The sequence below is a fragment of the Mustela lutreola genome, chromosome 5, assembly GCF_030435805.1.
Source record: "Mustela lutreola isolate mMusLut2 chromosome 5, mMusLut2.pri, whole genome shotgun sequence".
NCBI lineage: Eukaryota > Metazoa > Chordata > Mammalia > Carnivora > Mustelidae > Mustela > Mustela lutreola.
In genome coordinates, this window is record NC_081294.1 from 74391820 (window position 1) to 74412321 (window position 20502).

The 20502-nt window shown below is 41.3% G+C and overlaps 1 protein-coding gene and 1 long non-coding RNA gene across 3 annotated transcripts in view; one reads left to right on the top strand and one right to left on the bottom strand.

Annotated features, from left to right (window-relative positions):
• Positions 1 to 1821: 1821 nt before the first annotated feature.
• On the bottom strand, positions 1822 to 6112 carry LOC131832074 (uncharacterized). The gene is made up of 3 exons (XR_009353919.1): positions 5965 to 6112; positions 4617 to 4743; positions 1822 to 1944 (listed from the first exon to the last, which is right to left on the bottom strand). It is a non-coding gene; the product is annotated as an uncharacterized LOC131832074 (long non-coding RNA).
• Positions 6113 to 6130: 18 nt separating this feature from the next.
• The window catches only part of SMAD5 (SMAD family member 5), a 60323-nt gene continuing 45951 nt past the window's right edge, over positions 6131 to 20502 (top strand). Inside the window, exon 1 of one of the 2 annotated variants that reach the window (XM_059174641.1) lies at positions 6131 to 6257. The gene's annotated coding sequence lies outside the window, so the exon portion shown is untranslated. Of the gene's footprint in view, positions 6258 to 7832; positions 8046 to 20502 lie in introns of those variants that run through there. The other variant, XM_059174640.1, reaches the window with a different exon arrangement.

Consider the following 20502-nt stretch of genomic DNA (forward strand, 5'->3'; position numbering starts at 1 on the left):
ATGGGTCTGTGAATCTGCTTGGGTGGCTATGCACCAGGCTGCAGGCCTGCTGAGCTAGGCTCGAGGCTGTGGGTTGGGATCAGCTCTGCTCTGTCTGTATTTTCATCCCCCTTGGACCAACAGCCACCTGGGGTCTATTTTTTCAATGATAGATGGCAAAAGCACAGAAAAGCAAGTCACTACCAAACATGTCCTAAGATGATGTCCATGTCATATCTACTGGCCAAAGCCAACATCCAAGGGACAAAGAAGTAAGTATATCCCACCTTCTCTAGAGAATGTTAGTGCAAAGTCACGTGGCAAAGTGTGCAGATGTATAATTCCACAAAAGGGAAGGAAAAAACAATTAGGGCAATAATCCAATCCACCACAGATGACTGCCTGGTATGGGCAACTATGTAGATGAAGCTGCCATGTATTAATGTGGGGGAGATTAGAAGCAGACCTGTCTGGGAAGGAAGAATGACAAGTATCAGGAGTTCACATTTGCACCTGATAAATCCAGTAAGACTACCAAAGGCAGAGGTTACAAGTAATGGAAGCATAACTAGCTTAAATAAAAGCAGAATGTATAGGCTCGTATCATTGGGACTCTAAGGAAGATCTTTAGAGCCCTAGGCACAGCCCGACTGATGGATTTTTGTCATGGCTTCTCCTCTGTGTCTCAGCTCTGCTTCACTCTCTTGGCTTCATTGCCAAGCATACTCCCTCTACATGGTGGCTAGCATGTAGCTTAGCAGCAACAGTACGGTAAAGGATTTCCCTCTCAACATCCATACATCAGTCTAAGGGATAATACATGTTATTTCCTTGGATTATATGACTGTCTATGAACCAATCATGATGGCCTGGGTAGGGGGGGAACTATGATAACCTTCCTGGGTCATGTGCCCATCTCTGGGGTCGGGTGTCTGGGACCACGCTTAATACCAAAGAGGAATGGTACCACAAAGGAAACAGGAGAAAGCGGTTTTGAGAGTATGGCAGGCAGCCAAAATCCACAACTAGTATAGTCCAGCAGAGACATTAGAGGGGAGTTCAAAGACCTAGGGTTCATTAGCCAAGTGCAAGACAGAAATGGAAATTTGGGAATTGTCTGCAATAGATAGTACCGTAGGCTGGTGGGGGAATGAAATCACCTATTCAAGTAAGAAGGGAAGAGGGTCTACTGTTGGATAAAATGCATGTGGATTTTATGCAACAAACGAGTTTGCTAAGAGTGTTGGAGAGGTTGCTGGTGTAGCGGTGAAAACACATGCCTTCTATTGTGCTTATTGTGTGCCAGGTTTGCTTCTAAATGTCTATCAAGTTTCTATTCATTTAATCCTCCTAACAGTTCTGTTATTTGGATCCTACTCTTATCCCCATTTTGCAGATGAGGAAACTAAGGGTCAGATTGGCTATGGAACTTGTGCAAGGTCACACAGGGAGTAAGGGAGACCGTCGGTATTCAAACCAGGAAGTCTGGCTTCAGAGTTCAGGTGACCAAGATTTTAGGCACTTAAAAGGCATTCTAGAGAACGTGAACTTCTGTCTCCTTCCCCTCTCCCCAATTCTATAGCATTCCCAGATTTTTACCTGCTGCTCTGGATTTGGGGCAGGGGGCACATGTGGTCTGGCTCATCTGAGACCACATCTCTGAGGATGAAAAGTGAGAATGTAGAACTGGGGAGCTCAGTTGAATTAACTCGGAGGGTGTTTGCTGTCAGGAGGAACAGATGCTGTTTAAGTCAGGAAGAAATGAGCGTTCACTCCAAGCCCTGCTTTAGAAAGCCTCTTTGTTTTATGACTCTGGGTGCAAGCGACCCTTTTAATTTTGTGTTTTGGATTCCAGCCATAGGAGGCCTTCTTTAATGTAGCAGATGGCTGCAGGCAGGCAAGCCAGGTTCCTGAATTCTGCATCCAGCAGCCCTCCCTTGAGAGGAATCTCCCAATTATGTTGCTCTGAAAGAGAAGAGAAGAGGACTTAAAATGGACACATTAAATTTACACCACAGGGAAAGTTACCACTGCTTTAAGCATCTGCAAACATTTGGGGGGTCAGGCAAACCTTTGAGCAGCTGATGAAAGGTTTGGATTTTTTTTGTTGTTGTTGTTGCAGAAAGTGTGTACATAGATATATACCAAAAAAATGTGCATATTCATTCCAGGGGATGAGGGGGTCACAAGGTCTCTCATATCTTTCCCTTGAGCTTCAAGGGGTGCATGGCCTGGATAGTCCTGAGCCTCCAGGAGAGGCAGCTGTCATTCTTTTATCTTATGTTTCTTTCTTTCTTTCTTTCTTTCTTTCTTTCTTTCTTTCTTTCTTTCTTTCTTTCTTTCTTTTTGAATAGTTAAGATTCTCTACATCTGAGTTATGAAAATAAAGGGTCTATGGACTATTAAGGGATAATTTTGTACCAGAACACTTGGATTTTACCGGAGGGGGGAGGGCGGACAACCTTTCAAATGTTGCATAAAATCAGTTTAGTGTACTCTGGTTTGCACAGAACCGCCAGGCTTGTTCTGTTAAATAGTAACGTGAATTTTCTTTGGAGAATTTTAACATAATGATTTTTTTTCTCTAAGATTTTTTTTAAAAAGATTTTATTTATTTGAGAGAGAGAAGGAGCATGAGCAGAGGAGGGGCAGGAGGAAAAGGATAAGGACACTCCACACTGGGTGAAGAGCCTGACGCAGGGCTCAATCCCACAACCCATGAGATCATGGACTGAGCTGAAATAAAAAATGGATGCTTAACAGACTGAGCCACCCAGGTGCCCCTTTCTTGGATTTTTTTGTATACCATTTCTTTGGAAGCTCACTCTTCTCAACTTTTCTGCATTTAGCTCTGCCTCTTGCACTGTTTCTAATATTAAGATTGGAGGTGGAGCTAGTCTGTCAAGTTTGAGAACAAATCAGAATGTTTAGAACTTGGGAAGTTATCTTTTTTGTTTCCAGGACACTGTCCAGAGGAGTCACTCCAACTCAGACATTTCTTCCTCTCATGTCCAATTGCCCTGACGGTTTCAGGAAGTGGGAGTTTTTGAGGTGCCTACTAGATAGGACCCTTTATAGATCTCTGTGGTCACCGATGCGTCTATACTGGGTAACTTCTCCAGACATCACTGCATTCTTCCAATTTTACTGGGTGTGCACTGGTTGTTAAGGGAGAATCTTCAGAGCTAGAGTAAAGGATGGAATTGTCATATTTATTAAGGATACTGACACCAAAATCAATTTGCCTCAATTACCCTAAATCTTAAATTCAAAGTTAAGAATATGGAAAGACTGAGTTAACTATTCCAATTCTTTGTGTTCCGTAGATGGTTTCATCTTTCCTGAAAATTACCTTCTTTTTGGTTCTGGAAAATTCAAGGTGGGAGTAGGTCATGGGCTAAACATTAAGGCTGATTTGTTCTACCCAATGAACAGCTAAAACAATTATTTTTATTTAATTTTAGAAATAAAAAGAAAAGGCTCATTTTCCCCCTAAACATCAATTCAATTAAAGAAAACCTATTTGGGACTTCAAACAGGGTTTCTCATCCTCAGCACGATTGACATTTTAGGTAGATAACTCTTGGTAGAACGGGGCTGTCCTGTATATTGCGCAGGACTTAGCAGCTTCTTGGACCTCTACCTGGTAGTGGCTGTTAGCACCACTCTCCTAGATGCGACAGTCATGACTGTTTTCAAACATTGCCAAATATTCCCCATGGGAGGAGGGCACAGTCACCCCTGGTTGAGAAGCACTGGCCTATATTATCCAGAAATGGATTTCTTTACAAATAAAGTAAGAGCAAGGATTGAAGCTCCTTTTATCTGATCCTCATGGGAGAATGCGAAACTAAAAAATCAGTTTATCTATTTTGATGTCCCACAGAGACTATATCTACTTGCTCAGATTAGCCCATTCTACATTTGTTTTTAGAAATCATTCGATTGTTAAAAACAGGAACTTCCTTATTCCATTCCTAGGGCTTCAGCATGCCATCTCATTGACTGTTTGATAATCTTTTTTGACTATCTAGACCTTTAGTGATCTGTCTGATTTTCTATATCCTATGAGTCTGGGTAATTTCTTCACTCTTGGGGAGGCATCTTTTGGGCTCTTAAAGTTTCTATTCCTCCTTCTACGTTATCTCTTCCAACTTCAGACCTAAGTTGAGCCCACATAGCCACTTGGAGAGGTTGGAGTCTCTTCTTGCTGTGATCAGTACGTGAACACATAGTGCAGGAAACAAAACTGTTGGCTTTGAGATTACCGATGTGAGCGTTCATAGGAATCCTGCAATCACAAATTGTTCCTTGCATAATATGCGGTGACTGTGAGACAGCAAATGGTTTTGGGGAGGATTTTATTGGCTGTTTGAAGTGTGGAATGGCTCTAGTACACAAAATATTTAAACCAAATTGTTATGTCTTACAATGTTCAACAAAACACTCTGCAAACATTAGTTCTGGAAGAAAAAAAATAAAAGGCACCCTCCAAGGCAGGGTTCTGGGCACTTCTGGGAGCTGTAAACTCATGCAGGCTCCAGAAATATGTGCCTTCCAAGGACTGGAAACTTCTGAATTACCAACAAATAATCAGTGAGCCTGACAAAGAGTTAAAGTACACAGACTTTACTTACACCAAATTTATGATGTAGTAAAGAGGTTTAAGACGTAGACCTGAGACTGCACACCAATGGTCAGTAGGCTAAATCGGGACCATGGCTTTTTCTGGCTTGGCTTGTAGAGGATCAGCCTCCTGAATGTCTGAGAAAGGGAGAAAAAGTGAGAAAGAATGAAAGAAGTGGCTAAGCATATAAAAGTGAGATTTTTTTTGCATTAACATCCAGATTTCCAGCTGTTTTTGAAAAATCAGAATATCTGCCAACACGGGCCCTTATTCCATTTCCCCATGGTGGCAGTTGGCTGGACTGGAGCAGCAGCTGCCCCTTTAATCAGAATGTGCACTGTTGGGTCCCCCCACCCTGGCCCATTGCACTTCCTCACCAGGACCCTGTCCCATTCAAGATGGCCACTTCTCTTGCAGAGACTTTTGCAACATTTACTTAGTCTTTTCACCATGAGAACAAACTGCGGAAGCCCTGGTCAAAATAGCAGCTGCCCATTTGTGCAAGAGGGCGCTGGCTCAGTCCATGGAGTTGATAATAGAAAGCAGTGAGAAATCAGATTTGGCATACATTTTGAAGGTAGAATTAATAAGATTTCATGATGGATAGAATTAGGCTATGAGGGAGAAGATTTGGAAATGACTCCAATTTTGATTTTCACTTAGATTAATTGCCTGAAAAAGGAAACCTACAGTGGAGTACTGGAAAACCCGGGTTGAACTTTTAAAATAAGAACAAAATTATTTAAAAGTTTTCCTTCACCAGTACTCTTCAAACTAGACACCCTAGGTGGTGCCACTATCATATTCTGGGAAAGGCTGACGCTTTGGCAGAATTTTGAGGAAAAGAGCAAAGAAAAGAGCCCAATTACTAAGGGAGAGACTTAGGTTCTTGCCCCAGGAGGCGGAGTGGAGGGATGCCAGCCTACAGGTGACCTTTAGGCACCTCAGTGGCCTCACCTGTCCAGAAGAGTGTGTGTATCTTGAACTATTGGGGTTGATCTCCCAATACGTGGACAGTCCTAATTTGGGGAACTCCCAAGTTCAGTCCCTGCTAGAGGGGTTGGGGGACAGCAGAGGCTCCAGGATTTCTCTATGGGAGGGGTTCTAGGGCTGCTGCTCAGAAGTTTATTTTGAAGCTAGTTTTTATAGAAAGAGGATTCTCTTCACTTAGATTTATATAGTTACTTAAAAAAATCAATAAAAGTAGCAAACTTGTGTCTTAAGATTTTTCTACAGTTTTTATATGACTGAGAAAATCTGCAATTGTCCCTATCCAGGGCAATAGTGTATTTTCTTACAGTGTGGGTTGCTTTGGTTAGTGGAGACTACTAGCGGCCATTGTGGCGGTGGGAACTCACCGACTCCCACGCCTGGGCCTGGCCATAGCCACAAGAGCCTCGGGCGGATCTGAAGCCAAGCTTGGCCGCACGGAGCCAAGAGCAGAGGCTTCCTTCTCTCTGGCCTCGCAGCGGTCACTCGGGCTCTCGCGCGCATGCGCGGACCCCAGCGGCGTCCTCCCCGGCTCCTTCCCTCCCTCATCCGGGTCCTGGGCGAGCGGGTGCCGTGCGCGTGTCCCGCGGCCGAGCTGCTAATAAAGTTGCACTGAGGGGAAGCGCGGCGACGGCGTCGGGGGAGTGCGTCCAGCCGGCGGGTGAGTGAGTGCGGGGCCCCGGGGCGGGCGGGCGAGCGGGGCCGGGGACTGCGGCTTCTTCCGGAACGCGGCTCGCCCTCAGGGCTGGAGTCAGGCCGAGGCGGGGGTGTTGGGCCGCGGGCGGAACGGAAGCCGCCCGGGCCTGCGGGGCGGGAGGTAGGCCGAGTCCCGGCCTGCAGAGGTTCGAGCGGCCGAGGACGGGGCGGCCCGTCCAGCTGCGGAGGCCTTCTTGCGGCCGGGGTGGGGGGTCCCTGGGCTGGTAGGCTGGCCTTGGTCCCCGCGTCGCCTTTGCCGCCGGGACTGTGGAGCGAGGCGCTCCGGACGCCCCCGGGGGGGTCTCCCAGGCCGCGCTTGGGTCCGGAGGAACGGTTTGTTGTACCTCTTCTAAGCACCACCCTCAGTCACACCCCTGGTAGGATCGCCGAGCTCGGTTGAGCCGTCTGATCTGCTACCCTGCAAAGCTGTCCAGTGGCTTGATGAATCTGTGCCGCCGTCGCTTTGTGTTTCAGAGATAAGAATCCACGCTTATCGGTGGGAATTACACTCTGGGCACTTGTGACCTGCTACTGCACTCAGCTGGTAGCTAGACCTGGTTTCTGCCACTCGCCGTGCCCGTTTTCAGCACTGCAAAGAGTTCTTGTCTTTTCTTGTAAACTTTCTCATTAGTGCAAGGAGAATGCCCAGCCGGGTTACCTGTTTGCCTTCATCATACTCGGTCTCTGCCCGGTCTTTCACTTTAGTTATCAGTAGTCAAATCCATACTCTGGCCTCTCCCCCTCCCCCTCCTTTTCCCCTCTCTTCCCCTTTCAGCTGCTGTTATTACGTGGAGTTTGGAGGCTAAGCTTTTGAAAACTCCCATGTGGCGCCCGTCTTAAGTCGGAGCATGCTCAGTAGCCCCAAACAGATTTTGGTTGCAAAAAGAACTGGGGCGAGGATAGCCTGGGTATTTGGACGTGTGCCCGATTTCTAACAAAATGTTCCAATTCTGGTTTTTTGATGGCATTGGAGAATGGAGCTGTAGGCCATCCTGGAGGTGAGGAATGCCTGAACACCCTGGGCCAGATCACTATCTTGATTGCAGAGACATTGTTTCCTGACCAGCTGGAGGTCTAGAAGGGGGGTTGGGGGAAACATTCCTGGCTGCTTGTGCGTTTCAGTGGGTGTGGTGCTAAGTATATCTTGTTTACCTTATCTTTCTGTGGAAAAAGTTTTGAAGTCTGGTTGGGTTTGTCACATCATGCGTGTTGCCTAGCACTTCCAAAAGTGTTCTTATCTAGCAACAAAGGCTGGATAGGTGGAGGTTGTGGCTTGGCTGCACAGAAATTGAGAGGAAAGTGTTCTTGAGTTGCTGTTAAAAAAAAAAATAGATTTAAGTTATCAAAAACTAGAGTATTTGAATTTCCATAGAGTACCCAAATTGCCCAGAGTGAGTTTTCGGATTTAATTTGAAATCTGAAAGGCTCAAAAACCCTAGCCCCAGTAGATTTAGTGACATTGCACGTAGGGTAAAATTTCTGCTAGATGTCAATGCTATAGTGGGTGTTGTAAGGAAAACAGTACTTAGACATAATGTGACAGTTTCACATGTATTGATCAGAATACTGTTAGGAAATTAGTGTGTTCCAAATTTAGTAAGTAATGGATTATTTACACATTTGTACAAATTCCTTTTTTTTTTTTTCCCCCTTTTACTCCTTTGGTGGCTATTTCTTTCCCTCTGCCGTGAACCCTGAGGTTACAAGAATACAGAACAACTGAGACAATTGAACGAAAGTTACCTTCACAAAGGTGATACATAATATGTTATAGATTTTTAAATTTAATTTTTGTTTTGATTGTTTGCATGATTACATCCTCCTTTCCCTCTATATTGCAGATCCCTCAGTCAGTGTGCCTTTCTTTTTCACATAGCTGTTTTTATTGCATAAATGTTTCTGTGTCTCTTTGTTACAAAGATTTACTCATTTATTCTTCCATTTTTGAGATCTGAAAGAGCTCAAATAGGCAGGAAAAGTTAGGTGAACCTCCTCAGCTCACTTCCTCTTAGATTTTATATGCATCCATATGATACAGTCTGATAAGAAGGAGGAAAGACAGTGGTGAACTGCGGGAAAAGAGAAGAATAAAATATTTTTGTAGATTCTGTGCAGATTTGGTGGTATTATCTACTTCTCTGGTTCACATAGGTAGGCGCCACAGAAATGGGTAGATTGATATGTGTTGCATTTCTTTCCCCTCTGGCAAAGTCAGCTATTAATTTCAGTGGGAGACAGTGGCAGAATGTTGTTACTAATGAGGTTTGAATCAGATTGTTGTTTACTGTTGATTATGTAACATGTTGCTGGAAGTATTATTAAAAGTTTCCTTCTGTAGCAAGGTAGAGGCAAGTAAATTCTGCTTACTCTTCATTGGGTTTTAATTCTTGGCTGAACCTGAAGGCACATTACACTATAACCATAATTATACCTGGGCAGCCTGTCTGTTTCCTGTTTTCATCATGAACCCAAACATTATGATTTGCAGTGATGATCTTTTTTGTCCTTTGCATTAAACAGAGGCAGTATGTTTTCTCTGTTTACTGAAAACAGATTTGTAACTTGGTCAAATCAAAGATACTGGCTTCTTAGTGTTTTGAAGACTAGGCAGTAAAATATCAGTTTTTCATCTTAGTAATTTAAATTGAAATACTAATACTATCTTTAAAAAATCAGTTTCATACATACTGTTTGATAGTATTTTATGTAAATTTTAATATTACCTATAGCTTCTAGAGTTTTTGAATTAAGAAAGCCCTTTTTGTTTATGACTTATCAGTGTTTATTATTACCAGATGTATATGTTGGTTTAGGCACTGAGCCACGCACGCACTTGGGTGAATTTAACAGCCTCCTTGAGTATATTTTAAGATATAGCCACCTTTATTCCTTTGGTTTATCATTCTTCAGTGTTTTCTTCGGGACTGTCAGTGTTCCCGTCTTGTGTGTGTGTATGTGTGTGTGTTTCATACTAACCACAAAGAAGAAGCCAAAATAGTTTATTTCTTTAGATGTTACCACTGCCTTCCATCTAGTAGGTTTGCCTGTCTACTCATAAGGTCAAAGATGTTGAAGAAATTTTCTTCTTATAAAGGACAGTCGCAGTCTGAGAGATGATTTTTGTCTCTACCAGTCTGAATATTCTGGACAAGAGAGTTATCTGGAAGAATAGGACCCAAGAAGGCTGCACAGAGATAGGGTGCTTTCCCACCAAAAAAGGTGATGCACAACCCCAGGAAGGCTGTCCATGTTTCTCACACCTTGTTTGTGTACTTCCAAAGCTAACAGAATAATAGAACTGGAATTTTTAGTGCTATATTATCCAGTTTATTGCCTTTGTCTAGAACTGTGAATCTGAGAGGTTTGTTTACTAGTTGGAAGTTGAAGATATACAGTTCTTTTGGAAGAATTGTTAAAATTTACATTGTTGTTAGGACAACTCCCATTTTCATATGTCACTTTCATATTCTAAATTTTATTTTTTTAAAAGTTTGAAAAGATGGGATAATTACATAGTAGGTTTTTCAGAAATAGTAATCTAGTTCCTAGCTTTTTAGTTTTGGTGGGGTTTTTTTTTTTTTTTTTTTTTTTGCTTTTGTTTTGCTTTGGGCAGCTAAGTGGAGAAAATTTTGGCCCTGTCATAGTAGAGAGGTGGTTTCAGTGAGTTTTCTTTCTGCTTTTATTGTAGTATTCCCAAACTTGGTTGTGATAATATTTTAGAAGAAAGAATTCCTTATTAGACCATTCTGAATGGATAGTACCATAATTATAATTGACTTTGGAAGCTGGTGTTAAAATACATTTTGTAAACAGGTTTTGCTCTTGAGTTCTGTGGTGTACCAGTCTCTGTCTAAAAGGTATATATAATTTACAGACTAGTATACTCTGAAAATTTGGCAATGGTCTGATGTGTTGTGAGAGTCTAACTAGATTTTTCCTTTTGACTTCTGTGTATGTTTTGTTATTGCTGAAAATAACAGTGAGAAAGAAAGTGGTGTCACCATCCCTCCTTTCTCTGAACATAGCACCTGGAGTTCTGAGAAGTGTCTTACACTTTTCAAATTTAACTGTGATCTCAATACAGCTGGTGCTTTCAAGGCAAGTTTTGTTTTGTTCAGTTCTGTTTTCATGATGTGTTAGGATCTGTCTTGCATCCTATCTGGTAGGCTGTATAACTTCAGATCTCGTTATTCTGGTTTGTATGTTCCTAGGAAAGGGGTACTGCAGAGATACTTCAAAGCTAGCCTTCTGTTTTTCTTTCCCTTTATTTACATCTCTGTGCCCACTTAAGTGAGTGCTTAACTCACTGACCATTTCCACTCTTTGGAGGTGGAAGTGTAAATTAAATGAAAGATGACAGGAGCCGAAAAGGTACCCAGAGCCATATTTGCTCCCTTTTCTTCTATGTGACTTGAACTCTGGGGTGCACATGAGGTATCTGGAGAACATCTTCCTAAAGCATTGTGTACACAGGTTAGTGCTTTGTGCTCCTGAGACACATTTTAGAGTATAATGATTTGGTGTCTGCCTTTGACGATTTTATAATTTAAAGGAAAGCACTATAATGATTGACCAGCTCTGTGTCTATTCCTGTGTCTACAAGCCTGTACAAGTAGACTCCAACACATCTGGTAGTAATATAGGAAATCTTGCAGGCTCTGTGGGGCTGAGTATACATCTAGATCAGGCTCTGCTTAATTAGAGGACTTAGAGGAGCAGGTGAAGTTTAAAGAGTGATTAAAAACTGGGAGATAAAAAGAAATAGAGACTTGTGTGGGCACAAAGAGAGACTATGTAAGATTATTCTGTGAGAAGTGTCAGAGAATATGAGTTCAGCTCCTGAATGGCCTTGAAATCCACTATGAGAACTTTGATATTTTGGAAATTGAGAACCATGGTTGGGAAAAATGGAGATCGAAGTGTTTCTCTGCCAAAAGTTATTTTAGTGCCCATGTGATTGTAGCCCCACTTTCTTAGAGATGTTCCCATAAAGAATGGGATTTCTGAATCTAGGAAAGCTTGTAGGCAAGCTTGCTCTTGGTTTCTCTTCTCTGCCTGCTGCCATGGATGTGCCTTACATGTTTTAGTAATTGTGTGACTGGATCTGGGCTTGGTTTGATGCTAGTGGTGCTGATACTTGGTGACTGCTATTGGTATTAGAACCATAGGGAAGGGTATTTTTTAAACTTTACCTCCACCAGCCACAAAAAAGTTACCTTTGGAACAAAGTGACTTTCTTCTGTCACAGATGATCCTGAGGGCCTTGGATTTCAAACCTCCTGCAAATCTGGGACTCTTGTTAAAATAGTGGGAGGTAGGCCCCTAATCTCATACCTCATGAATCTGAATTTTGTGGAATGGTTATGAGAAATTTCTTTCTTTAGAATCCCCATTTGTAATTCTTTTCTACAGGTTTGGCTGAGATTATGGCAGGTTGTGACCCATATGGGCATTTATTTGTGTGGGTTGATGTGCTCAGCAGGTTTCTGTTTTGGCTAACAGTGTTGGGTGAAATTTTTGGATTGGTTGCTTGCCTTTTATTTTGGATTGAAGCAGTTAGGTGTTGGAGCAGAAAGTGAGGGAGCTGTTTCTATGAATTGTTTTATCAAGTCTGGGCATGAGCCCTGTGTGTGCATGTGTGTCTGGGGATGAGTGTGGAAGGTGGTTTGTATATATCTTTATGGGAGTTGGTTAAGAGGTCCCACTCAAGTAGCTTGAGGTAAGAACAGGATCTTTGGGTGTTTGATGTTAGTATGATTTCATTGGAAATGGAAGCCTGGTAAAGCTTAATAACATTTCATTCATAAATTTAATGTATGTAAAATGTAACTCCTGATCTTCCTTTAGCTCTGCTATCCAGCCTTCCCCCAGATCAGTTGATTGCAAATCCTGTTCTTCCAGTAGTCAGTACTGACACCTTGGAATCATTGTTGACTCTTCTGTTCTCACATTCCCAGTATCTCTTCCATCAGGAAACTTACTGTTCCCTAAAATGTATGTGAAGTTACCTACTTCTCACCACCCAACTGCCATCACTCCGGTCTAAGCCATTATCATCTCTCACATAGCTGACTGCAACTCCGAGCTGGTCTCCAGCTTTTACCCCTGCTATTTATTCTCAACACATCAGCCGGATTAACTCTAATAATGTTGGTCAGAAACTGTCATGTCTCCATCAGAGTGCTCGCAAATGTGTTCGCATTTGACTTACAACCAGTGCCCTTAAATGCAAGTCTCTTACCTATTTAACCCCATTTCTTATTTCCCACTCCTTGTTCACTTTTTTTTTTTTTAAGATTTTATTTTTTTATTTGACAGACAGAGATCACAAGTAGGCAGAGAGGCAGGCAGAGAGAGAGGAGGAAGCAGGCTCCCTGCGGAGCAGAGAGCCCGATGTGGGGCTCGATCCCAGGACTCTGGGATCATGACCTGAGCCGAAGGCAGAGGCTTTAACCCACTGAGCCACCCAGGCGCCCCCCACTCCTTGTTCACTTTATTCTCAGACTGCACTGGTCTTGCAGTTCCCCAAGCCTGCCAGACATGCTTCTGCCTTGGAACTTTTACATTGCCTGCTGCCTTTGCCTGAAGTGATTTTCCACAAATACTTGCCTGGCTTATTCCTATTTCCTTCAAGTTTTGACTCTGTTGGTGCCCACTACAGTGAGGCCCAGCTCAGCCATCCCATTTAAAATCACACCTCTCCCATACACCATTTCCCATTTACCTTCTTCTGCTTTATTTTTCTCCATGGCACTTTTCACCTAACAAACTATAATAATCACTTGTTTATTGTCTTTTGTGTGTCTCCCTCCACTAGAGTGTAACACTACATGAGGACAGAGGTTTTGGTCCCCTTTATTCACATGTGTATTCCCAGCTCCTAGAATGCTACCTCAAAAGATACTTTTTTTTTTTTTTTTTAAGATTTTATTTATTTATTTCACAGAGGGAGAGAAATCACAAGTAGGCAGAGAGGCAGGTGGAGAGAGAGGAGGAAGCAGGCTCCCTGCCGAGCAGAAAGCCCACGTCCGGGCTCGATCCCAGGACTCTGAGACCATGACCTGAGCGGAAGGCAGAGGCTTTATCGCACTGAGCCACCCAGGCGCCCCAAGATATACTTTTGAATGAATTACTTGAATACATTTAGCAAGTTCTCTGAATATGCTTAGTATTGTTTCTTAAAGATTATATTCTAGTGGGAGAGGAAGAAAATCAGGTAAGTCAACAAATAATTACATATTGGTTTGTAGAGTGAAGGAAATGAACACAGTATTGGGATTGGGGGAAACTGACTTTATATAGGATTATGGGGTTGATGTCAGGGGAAGGTCTATGGGATGACAGCTGAAGCTGAAGCCTGAATGAAGAGAGAGCTTGGAAATTAGTGACTGAGGCTTGAGGAAAGCAGTTCAGGCCGAGAATGGCATTTGTAAAATCTCTGAGGTACAAAAGACATTCCGGTATAGGAAGATAAGTGCTTTTGAAAGATGAATTGGGAGCACAAGTTGTTTGCCCTAGTTTCTCATTGATTTTTCTTAAATTTCAGCCTCCAAATTTGTATAATTCTAGATACGGTGGAGAGAATTCTTTTGAAATACAAATGTCTCTTGAAATGTAAATGTAAATCCCTCTTTTTTTTTTTAAAGAGTTTATTTATTTATTTGACAGAGAGAGATCACAAGTAGGCAGAGAAGCAGGCAGAGAGAGGAGAAAGCAGGCTCCCTGCTGAGCAGAGAACCCCATGTGGGACTCCATCCTAGGACCCTGGGATCATGACCCGAGCTGAAGGCAGAGGCTTTAACCCACTGAGCCACTCAGGTGCCCCTGTAAATCCCCTCTTTAGTAAGAATTTAATATGGCTGAAGTACAGCTGGACTTTGGTTTGAAATTTGTTTTTTCCCCCTGACTGTACAAGAAGTACATTTACTTTAAGAAGTACAGAATTGGGGTGCCTGGGTGGCTCAGTGGGTTAAAGCCTCTGCCTTCAGCTCAGGTCATGATCGCAGGGTCCTGGGATCGAGCCTCGCATCAGGCTCTCTGCTTGGCAGGGAGCCTCCTTCCTCCCTCTCTCTCTGCCTGCCTCTCTGCCTATTTGTGATCTCTGTCTGTCAAATAAATAAAATCTTAAAAAAAGGAGTACAGAGTTGTATGAAGCAGAAAGTGAGAAATACCCCAACCCTTCAGCTAAGGTCTTTCCAGAAGCTTTTTAGCACCTTCTCTTTCGTTCATTAAAATAAATATTTCTTGAGCATATATATCCCAGGACTTACGGTGGTAAGTGAAAATAGGTATGGTTCCTCTCATTTATAATCTTGCAGAATTTGTACTCTTTCAGAATTGGACAGTTAGATGTAAAAATACAGGTGTGTTAAGTGCTACAAAACAGAGGTATGTGATGCATGTATTAAAAGTATATAATAGGGGGGATTTTATCTACACAGCAGTGTCTGGGAAGGCTTCCCTGAAGAATGGATACTTGAGCTGAAATAGAATTAATATGTGTGTGTGTATTTTGTAATGCTTGATGTTTCTTAGTTTTATACTGTTTTAATTCTGCTGCTTTTCTTTGTATTTATTAGGTACTCTGCATTATTGTCTAATTGATAGTTTGCAGTCTCTTGGAAGAATTTCAGGGAATTTAACACACAAGAATTTCTTGGTCTTATTGTTATCCTGGTTTTCTCTCTAGCTCTGAGGTCATTTCCCTAAGAAAAGACAAAGTACTTTAATTGAGAGGGTTATACAGTCATGTCTTCATAAACCAGAGGTAGACTATAAAAGGCCAAGGGGATAGCAGATAATAGGTTCATAGCTATATTCTTAAGTACCTCCAGGTTCTGACATAAGAAGTAGCCCACATTTCTGCCTGCTCAATTACTGGCCTTCCGTGCTTGCTGTATATATATTTTACTCTATTTAAATTAATTATTTTATTTTTTATTTTGAGAGAGAGCACGCATGAGCTAGTGGGGGGTGGGGCGCAAAGGGAGAGAGAATCTGAAGCAGGTTCCAGCATGGAGCCCAACATGGGGTTCGATCTCATAACTCTGAGATCATGACCTGAGCCGAAATCAAGAGTTGGACACTTAACCGACTGAGCCACCCAGGCACCCCTTTTTTCCCTCACTATTTTAATGCCCCTTCTTTGTTGGTTATCATATGGAAACAAATCTAAATTAAGTGGTATGCTAACTAGCATATGATGTTCTTTGTAGCTCCTTCTCTTTTCCCATTATTCTTTAAGATCTTTGAGATTACAGATGTGTTTTTTTCAGCCCGAGTTCCTGGTCTGAAAAGACCCAGTAAATTGTGAATAAATGAAACATCTACTGTCAAGATTCACCTCACTTCTATTCATATGATCCTCCAAATCTACATGTTCTGTCTCTCTTGAGCTTTAATTTCACATCTCCTTGGCAGTGTGTCAGTGCTTTTACTCTCTTAAAGCCAGCCCCTTCACTAGCCCTTTCTTGCCTTGTCTTGGCTATAACTAGAATTGCCCTTTTTAGGTAAGTGATGTCTTTACTTTTTAGCTTTTAAACTTTGACCTTTCTTGGTTGCCCTTGTTTCTCATGTAGGTGGTCACTAAGTCCTGTTGATTATTTGTAATGCCCGTCACAGCTCTTCACTTTTTGTCTCTCCTGCCATCGCTGTCATGGTCTTCATACCCCTCAGCTGGTGTGTCTTCCCATCATAGTTGGATTTCTACTGTGTTTTCCCTCTACCTTCTCCACCCCCTGAGTTAAGTCTCTTCCACTTTTTGAAATTCCTCTTGGAACGTTTCTTTCTGCTTAGAATTCTGCACTGCACATAGCGTTTCTTCTAGCAGCCTGACTGTAGCCTCATGTTCATTCTTCCCTGTTCTGCATCCATTCTGTGGTGGCGCCTTTCCCTTTTGTTTCGCAAACTGGCTAAGTGTCTTCTTGCCTCATTTGGCTTAATGATCCTTGCTTTTCCTTATTCTTGCCCTATATTACAACTGTATTGCGAATTATAAATTGTCAAATTCCTATTTTGAGCTTGTGATAATTGTTCCCAAAGTTTGTGCTCATCCTTAAAGCTTGTCTTTACCTTAGTGCAGTGCCTGTGGTTGCAGGGGAGGAACTGTGAGCTAGGCCAAGCTCTGTTTTTTTGTACACTGGCTAAGCCTTCTACTTTGTCTGTCTCTAGCCTTTTACAGCCCAGTTATTTTTTTTCCTCAGCAGTCTTATTCACAAGAGTGTAATTGTTTCACCTTTCCCCTTTTACTCCCTATTTTCCAGTTGCTTTGGGATAATTCCTCTTCTTTTCTATTTATGATCCCCTAAATCTCAGTTTGAAAGTGTTTGATCACTAGATTTAATTATATTCACTCAAACTGTAATATTGATGAGAATTAACTGGTTCACCTTACACAGGATGTCTTGTATATTTCCTAATGGGATTTTAGATTTTGGGGGATTCTCTGGTTTTCAAGATAGAAATAGAAATTCCCTGGGTGTCTTCCTTGAGTGACAATCCTGGAGTAATATTGGAGCACTCTTCAGACCTACAGTCTTGAGGCCAGAAGGATGATAACGTGAAGAAAAATTTTAAGTGATAAGAAAGCACTGTGTGATAGTATAATTTGCAGCTTGTTCTTCCTTCAAGGTTAATAGAATAGAATACCATTTAAATAGATGGCTTTGTGTATTTGTTGAAATAAAGTAGCTCAGCTATATTTTTAAAATCCTTGACCTAATATCAAGATGTTCATGATTATTACAAAATAGTAACCACACCATGCCAGACACTAAGTTAAGTGTTTATCTCATTTAATTTTCAGAACTGATATTTATTATATAAAATAGAAAAAAATAGAAGTTTAGGTGTGAATGTTAGATCCAAAATGTGATTAGACTTTAAATCCGGTGTTTTTATGTGTTACAATGCATATATTATTACCCTTGTATAGATTAGCCTTATTGTATGTTTCTAGACAGTTCTTTAATTCTACTGCCTATGTTTTAGCAAACTGAATTTAGTATTTTCTCATTCTGGTGATTAAAAACTCAGATTTTGTGTCTTTATCAACCTTAGCTTTTATGCCTGTGATAAAGCTACTTCATCCATCTTGTCTTTCCCCCTCCTCCCTTCCCCAAAGAGCCATCCCCTGAATTTCTTTTAGCACACAGACACCCTTAAGGCCTCTGCCATTCTCCACTGTGTATTGCAAATGCGAATGGCATGTTTTAATTATCAATTTGTAATTCTTTTAAGTTTGAGTCTGGACCTGATTGACTTTTTTTTTTTTAACCTTTCAGCTTCTGGCTTAGTGGTTTACCCTTTTTTGGATGCATCCAATAAATGTGTGTTGTATGACTGTGAGTCCAGGATGAAGTTTAACACGGTATATGTGTGCCTCAGCAGACTCTGAAAGCATTGTAGAAAGGGAGCACAGAGGAGGTGGACCACATTTAACTGCCCAGCGATATGTAATCTCTAAAGACTGAAGTTACTTAATATAGCTTTTGGGACTTTTCTTTATTACTAGGATAAGTTCATAGATACTATGGAAAGAATCATATGAATGGTTATGTACACAGCTGACTGAACTGAGAATGGGTATTCATTTTATATAGCGAAAGGCAAAAGGGGCATGAAAAATTGAACCAACTTTTTAATAAGAGATTCAAAATGAAACCTTCAGTCACTAGAAAACCCGTTTTCAAAGGTATTGCATGTTTTCTCTGAATTCACAGAACATACACTAATATATGTGAACGGGAAAAAGTATAGTATCTTACTCTCTTTTTTTGTGTATGTGATGAGAAATTCTTCCATACAAGGACTAAAGTGAAGATAGTGAAATGAATCTATTGCTGTATCCCAAGCACTCTGATGCTTTCATTTCAATGTGGATCAAGGTGTGATTTTGAATCTGATACATTTTACAGCAAAGTTTACAGGAGAAAATTGGTCTGTCTGTCATATGGGTATAATAAAACAGTTTTAATCCCAGTATAACAATTTTATTTAGAAATCTAAATGTTAATTATTAAGGAAGTGGATGCATGAAATAGAGAGGCTGGTTAAAATCGTGTGTAATGGTGTATACATACATGTACACACACACACACACACACACACACAGACATACACACACATACTGTGTTCTAGTGTTTAGTGTGGCAGAAATGTCCTAAATGAAAATTTAAAAAGCTTTGAAGCTGAGTAAGGCTGCCATAATAAATGTAATTTTTTTTTACAGTAGTAGTAAACCCTTAGTCTTTCATACCTATTGACTTGACTTAGCTCAATTGAGAGAAGAGCGGGTTAAAAATAGATGAAGTTAATAAGATATGTTAAGTGGCAGAAAAAATCAGTTTAAAAATGAGCATATTGAACAGGATTATCCCTGGTCTCTGAAGCTGTATGATCTTGTGATAATATAATGATTGGAATATTTTGGAGAAGTCAGAGATATGGAGAATAATGGAAGAGATCTTTAAGGGAAGACTATTCCTTGATGGGAGGCTTTCTTTTTGGGAGGAAGTATGTACAGTGTTTCAGAGTATGGGTGGAGCTGGACTGCCAGGGTTCAGTTCCTGGCTCTGTTTCTTATCTATTGAAATAAGCAAGTCACATTTAATTTCCCTTTGCCTGTTCTCTCATCTGTAAAATAAGAATAATGTAATTTACCTGATGTGTCTGTCTTGAGATTTTAATCATTTTTGGTCTCTCAGTGTAAGGTCCTTAACTGTGCTTGATGTGCTGTTCAGTAAATGTTAGTAGTTTATTACTATTACCATCATTATCGTCATCATCATTGAAGGAACTGATTTTCTAGAAAGGAAGCTGTTGGATTCCTTGAAATAGCTACATTCTTTTAAGAAAGCTGGATGTCGGGGCGCCTGGGTGGCTCAGTGGGTTAAGCCGCTGCCTTCGGCTCAGGTCATGATCTCAGGGTCCTGGGATCGAGTCCCGCATCGGGCTCTATGCTCAGCAGGGAGCCTGCTTCCTCCTCTCTCTCTCTGCCTCTCTGCCTACTTGTGATCTCTCTCTGTCAAATAAATAAAATAAAATCTTAAAAAAAAAAAAAAAAAAAAAAAAAAAAAGAAAGCTGGATGTCCAAAAGTCTGTCTTTGTAAGTAACTTTTCAAGATCATTGATGTGGTTTTGTCTGTTTAGTTGGTAACAATGCAGACCATGTTCCCTGTTCCAGCATACCACAGTGGAGGAGAGGTTCATAAGGGTAATTTAATTCATCAAGAGCAGCTCATGCCACATGTAGATTTTCCTGAATAATTGGTTCTTAAAAAGCCTTTTTAAAATGAAACCATTTATGGGGCACCTGGGTGGCTCAGTCAGTTAAGTGTCTGCCTTTGGCTCAGGTCATGATCCCAGGGTCCTGGGATTGAGCCGGATGTGGGGCTCGGTGGGGAGTCTGCTTCTCCTTCTCTCTCTGCCTCTCTCCCTGCTTGTGCTCTCTTTCTCTTGCATGCTCTCTCTCAAATAAATAAATAAAATCTTAAAAAAAAAAAAAAGAAAAGAAACCATTTAGGGGCATCTGAGTGACTTGGGTAAGCAGATGCCTTTGGCTAAGGTCATAATCACAGGATTCTGGGATCAAGTCCCTTGTCGGGCTCTCTGTTCAGTGGGGCCTGCTTCTCCCTCTCCCCCAGCCTCTCCTCCTACTGGTTCTCTCTGTCTCTCTCTCATATGCTCACTCTCCTCTCTCAATAAATAAATAAAATCTTTTTAAAAAGGAAACCATTTGATCCGTATTTTAAACTAAATTATAAATTACAGGTCTGATTGGGACTTTATCTTCTAAAATTAAAATTTTAGAAAAATATTAGGTTATAATTGTAAACATGTATTCTTAAAATGAACAAAGAATGAATCAAGTTTGATGGATAGGCTTATTTTTAAATTTTTTTTTTTAAGAGAGAGTGCATGAGCTGGAGGTGGAGGCAGTAGGGGGGCAGTGGACAGAGGGAGAGAGTCAGTCCTAAGCAGGCAGGCTTCACGCACTGTGCGGATGCTGACACGGGATTGATCTCAGGACCCTGAGATCATGACCTGAGCCGAACTCTCTGAACCACCCAGGCGCCCCTAATAGATGTAATTTTTCTCACAATAATTTAATAGCATGATAGGGCATCCTTTGTGTTTGTCATTTGTGCTACTAACATAAAGAGCATTTTTATTTTTTTACAAATATATCCATAAAAAATAAACCTTGATTT